The sequence below is a fragment of the Xenopus laevis genome, chromosome 2L (assembly GCF_017654675.1).
Source record: "Xenopus laevis strain J_2021 chromosome 2L, Xenopus_laevis_v10.1, whole genome shotgun sequence".
In the NCBI taxonomy this organism is placed as follows: Eukaryota; Metazoa; Chordata; class Amphibia; order Anura; family Pipidae; genus Xenopus; species Xenopus laevis.
In genome coordinates, this window is record NC_054373.1 from 58379551 (window position 1) to 58385550 (window position 6000).

Sequence of the window (6000 nt, forward strand, 5' to 3'; positions counted from 1 at the left end):
TTTATGTGGTAGGGTTAGAAATACTAACCTCTCCATTGCCTGTATAGATCTCTCTCTGCATCTATCTCTATCTCTCTGTGTGTTGCTGTGTGGAGGTCTTTTTCTCTGTCTCTATGTATTTCTGTCACTTGTTCATGCTTCTCCCTCTGTCTCTGACATTTTTATTCTTTGCGTGTTACTTTTGCATACATTTTTCAAATCTATTACACTCTCCCTATTTTTTTTATTCACTCTGTATATATCCCTATTTGTAGAAAGTTTGCAATAGTAAGGGAAACCAATTCACATTGCAGGGGTTGTCCCCCTTGCAGGGGTTGTTAACTTGTAGTCTGATGGAGAGAGAGATTTTCTGAGACAATTTGCATTTGGTTTTCAATTTTTATTGTTAGTGGTTTTAGAGTTAGAGAGCTTTATATGCAGCAGCTTTCCATTTTGCAATTTTAGCACCCTGGTTGCTATGGTCCAAATGACCCTAGCAACCATGCATTCATTTGAATAAGAGACTTGAATATGAACAGGACAAGGCCTGAATAGAAAGATGAACAATAAAAAGTAATAACAATGCATTTGTAGGCTTACAGAGCATTTGTTTTTCAAATGGGATCAGTGACCCCCATCTTAAAGTTGGAAAGAGTCAGAAGAAGGCAAATAAAAAAAAAAAACTACAAACAATAATAAATGAAGACCAATTGAAAATTGATTAGAATTGACCATTCTATAACATACTAAAAGTTAACTTAAAGGTGAACCACCACTTTAAAATCTTTACATGATTCTGTGCTACCCTGTGCTGTAAATGGTACTGTGGCAATATACTTTACATATACTTCATACATACTTTGTACCTTGGCAGGTGCAAATTAGTGATGTAACTTAAATATGGCAGACCATGCGGGGGCCTGGGGGAGAGGGGTCCCAGACAGACGTGGGGTCTGCTGTATGCTTCCAGCTCTCTGCTACTGCTCACCACTTACCATTGCAAGTAAGTAAATAAGTAAATACATGCATGGGGTGTCTGGGAGTTCGAGACTCTCCCATCCCCATAGTGGGAGCATACATTTTACTTGCAGGGAGGTCTGGACCCCAACATTATGTCATTGGTGCATATTAAACCTTCTTAAAGAAGAACTAAAGCTCATGAAAGGACACCTTATGTCTTCAGCTTCAGATTTACAGCACAAGCCATGTTCCGTTGTCATTTAGCTTAGGGACTGACTCACTATGTGAAGTACAGGTATGGGACCTGTTATCCAGAATGCATGGGACCTGGGGGTTTTCGGAATAAGGGATCTCTCCAAAATTTGGATTTCCACACCTGAAGGCTATTAAAAAATAATTTAAACATGTGGGGGCCGATTCACAAAGGGTCGAATATCGAGGGTTAATTAACCCTCGATATTCGACTGGGAATTAAAATCCTTCAACTTCGAATATCGAAGTCGAAGGATTTTAGCGCAAATAGTGCGATCGAACGATCAAAGGATTATTCCTTTCGATCGAACAATAAAATCCTTCGAAGGATTTTAATCAAACGGTCGAAGGAATATCCTTCGATCAAAAAAACTTAGGAAAGCCTATGGGGACCTTCCCCATAGGCTAACATTGAGTTCGATAGCTTTTAGATGGCGAACTAGGGGGTCGAAGTTTTTTCTTAAAGAGACAGTACTTCGACTATCGAATGGTCGAATAGTCGAATGATTTTAAGTTCGAATCCTTCGATTCGAAGTTGTAGTCGTAGTCGAAGGTCGTAGTAGCCCATTCGATGGTCGAAGTAGCCCAAAAAACACTTCGAAATTCGAAGTTTTTTTACTTCGAATCCTTCACTCGAAGTTAGTGAATCGATCCCTAAATGAACTCAATAGGCTGGTTTTGCCTTCAATAAGGGGCAAATTTATCAAGGGTCGAATTACTAAAAAATACTTCGAAATTCGACCATCGAATTGAAATACTTTGAATTCGAATATTGAATTTGAACTTTTTTCATCAAATTTGGGTATTAAATCCTTTGAATCGAACGGTTCAAAAGACTTTATTGTACGATCAAACTATTTTACTTCGATTTCAAAACATGAAAAAAGCTGTAGAAGGTCCCCATAGGCTAACATGGCACTTCGGCAGGTTTAATTTGGCGAAATATTGAAGTTGAAGTTTTTTTTACAGAGACAGTACTTCGATTATCGAATGGTCGAATATTCTACTATACTATTTTACTTCAAATCGAATTCAAAGTAAATTCGAAGTCATAGTATCCTATTCGATGGTCGAAGTATGCAAAAAAGTACTTCGAATTTCGAATTTTTTTACTTCGGAGATTCCCTCAAATTCACTTCGACCCTTGATAAATCTGCCCCTAAGTATTAATTATATCCCAGTTTAGATTAAGTACAAGGTACTGTTTTAGTATCACAGAAAAAAAGGAAATCATTTTAAAAAAATGTAATTGTTCGATTATAATGGGAGATGGCCAAGTTTCCGAATAATGGATCCCATACCTGTATATATAAAAATTAAAAGACAGGGCTGATTAGCAATTAATTTAGATTCACATTACCTGGCAACAAAGAAACAAGTGCAGTGTGTATCAAAATTGATTAATAATAAATCATAAGTCCTGCAGCATCAGCTTCTATGACAAAAATGTAACCACGGTTTCTGCTAATGTGTTGATGACTTCCAACAGCGCTGACATAGTTCTCCATGTACAGTCTCAGTAACACTCAAAAGCCTAACAAGGTCAGAAGTGAGCTCCTTTGTACAAGACCTGTATTATTACTGCTATAGGCCTGGTACAGTAAGTTCAATGTGTAAAATACAGCATTCCTAGCCATGTTTTACTTTAGTTTCCCTTCAACTGCTGCTAACAAATGTTAGGGCACCTGGTCAAGGAATAAACTGTTCTATCAGGTTGCTCAGGCTTGAGATTTCAACTACATTTTCATTACAGCACTGCGCAATATGTTGGCGCTCTAAAAATACCTGTTAATAATAATAATAATAATAATAATTATAATAATAATAATAATAGGAGGTTGTTGTCACATGGCATTGCCTGAATAAATGTACTTATTTTTAAAGAACTGTACTGCTTTTTGTGTTTTGGTAAAGATATTGCAGAAGATTATAGTATTGATAAAATGATATTGAGTACAAACTCTGAAAGTATACTTTGCCCTGAAACAGTCATCTCCATGATTTAAAATATTATAAAACTAATTTAAAAAGTTTCAACCAGAATATTAAATACCTACAGTCTTCTAGTTATATGCTACCATTTAGAAGTTTGTTGCTAGAAATTATTTTGCAAACTTGGCACTTTGAAAGTGTCTCTAAGGAGCACAGCAGTTAAGGATTTTCCACGAATGAAAGAGCCGTCTGGTTTGCATTAAGAACTACTTTATATTTGCATTTTTTGCTAATAGGTGTAGGGAGTGTCCCATGGTTGCGGTGTTAAAGTGTAAAAATGACACCTGTACAGTTATTAGAATGTCCAAACCAGGTAAATTACTGAAATCACCCCAGGGGTTGGACGCAAAGGTGTGAAACAGCCTTTTTAATATGATTAAAGGAGTTAGTGCCAACCCTGGAGACTTGGATCAGAGATAATTGCACCATTATTTAAAACGATTTGTAGAGCGTATCTAATACAGAGCAGCATGAGGTTCCTGTTTAAAGGGACACTACTACTGAGGGCCAAATTAGGGTAAAGAATGTGAGCATTTGAAGGGTTAAATGTGTAACTTAACCTTCTGTACTAGCATGTAGCATCTAGTGATTATAAGAGATTTTAAATATAGTGGGTATTTACATCTTGGGGATTATATATTCTTTGTGATGTATGCAAAGTCAGAGAGGAATGGGTGGAGAATAGTGATGGGCGAATTTATTCGCCAGGCGCGAATTCGCGGCGAATTTGCGCGATTCGCGCCCAGCGAATAAATTCGCGAAACGCCCGCGAAAATTTGCGGTAAAAATTCACCGGCGTCAAAAAAATTTTTTCCGAAAAACGGACGCGGACGTCAAAAACGAGACGCCGGCGTCAAAAACGAGACGCCGGCGCCGTTTCGCGAATTTTTCGCCGCAGCAAATTCGCCCATCACTAGTGGAGAAATCTTAAATAGTAAAAACCTAGTTACAGCTTTTAGGTGAGTGGAAAATGTAAGGGCAAGTATTAAAAACACATGGAGCAAGAACAAGTTAAAACCCTCTAACTGATTTTTTATGGACAACATATACAAACTTGTGTATAATGCCATATCAAGCTCATATCTAATTAAATATATGACAATAAAACCTTTATTTACCAACTGTGTGCATTTATTTCTTCCATGTTAATTACACATGGTTGACTCCATGACAGGTATATTACAATATGGACATGCTTACTGCACAGGCATGTACAACCTATCTAAGTGCCTGAAGGCACCTGAGCAGTTCCAAATGCAGGCTGTATAAGAAGCTTTGAATGTCAGTATTCTTTTTTTTTGAGAGTAATTCACTTAACCCCTAAATATGGCTCCAGGAATATTTAAGTTTTTTGCAGTACATGGATGCTGATTAATAATTCATGCCAAAGCATTCAGCTTTGGTCTGATAAAAGCTGACTGTTGTAATGGCAGCCTAGGATTGCAGTCTTTATGAGTTTCATGTAGTAAGAAATCCAGTATCTGTGACCGTCTCCAAGGAGTACCAGGCCATTACTTTTTATTTTTTGTATAAACGAGCGAACCTTTCCAACAGTGGCTGCTAGACAAAATGCCCAACCAACAATATGTAGGGGTCTTTAGTCTTTTCTTGTCTTTAGTAACATCATTGTTCAAGAATGTACCATCATAACCACCAAACAGGAGTTGTAAGTGCAAATAATAATTCCAGTTAATGTTTCATTGTAGTATACCTTTTTAGGCAGCATGTTCTACCAATGTAAAGCAGGCATGTCAACTGTTTAAATAGCTACCATTTTGTCTGTTGTGTCAGATTTTTGTTATTCTACAAACAAAGCTAATTAATAGTGAATTATAGGTTTGTAAAGCCTTATATTTTTGTTATATTCTATGGCAGTGATCCCCAACCTAATTAATAGTGTATTCTAGGTTTGTAAAGTCTTATATTTTGCTATATTCCATGGCAGTGATCCACAACCAGTGAGAAACATGTTGCTCACCAACTCATTGGATGTTGCTTCTAATGGCCTCCAGAGGTACTTATTTTTGAATTCTTGGCTTGAAGGCAAGTTTTGGTTGCATAAAAGCAAGATGTACTGCCAAACAGAGACTCCCCTGGGCTGTCAGTCCACATAGGGTCTACCAAAAGGCCGATCACAGCCATTTTGCATCACCCAGGAACATTTTTAATGCTTGCCTTCTCCCCCTACTTTTTTTGGATCTGTATGTGGATCATGGGTAATAAAGGCTGGGGAACCCTCGTTCTATGGTGTGAATGCAGCTGACTTTGGCCCTTCGTGTCATTTGAGATTGACATGGCTGATGAAGACCAACATACAACCAACAAACAAGGTTTGTCATCTTTACAGATTGGTAGTGCAGACATCTAAGAGGCCAATCAGAATATGGAGCAGATTTAGTAAGATTTAAAGAGGTAAAACTCATATCTTGGGATGAGACTAAGGGGCCGATTCATGAAGCTCGAGTGAAGGATTCGAATTAAAAAAACTTCGAATTTCGAAGTGTTTTTTGGGCTACTTCGACCATCGAATGGGCTACTTCGACCTTCGACTACGACTACGAATCGAACGATTCGAACTAAAAATCGTTCGACTATTCGACCATTCGATAGTCGAAGTACTGCCTCTTTAAAAAAAACTTCGACCCCCTACTTCGCCAGGTAAAAGCTACCGAAGTCAATGTTAGCCTATGGGGAAGGTCCCCATAGGCTTGCCTAAAGTTTTTTTGATCGAAGGATATTCCTTCGATCGTTGGATTAAAATCCTTCGAATCGTTCGATTCGAAGGATTTAATCGTTCGATCGAAGGAATAATCCTTC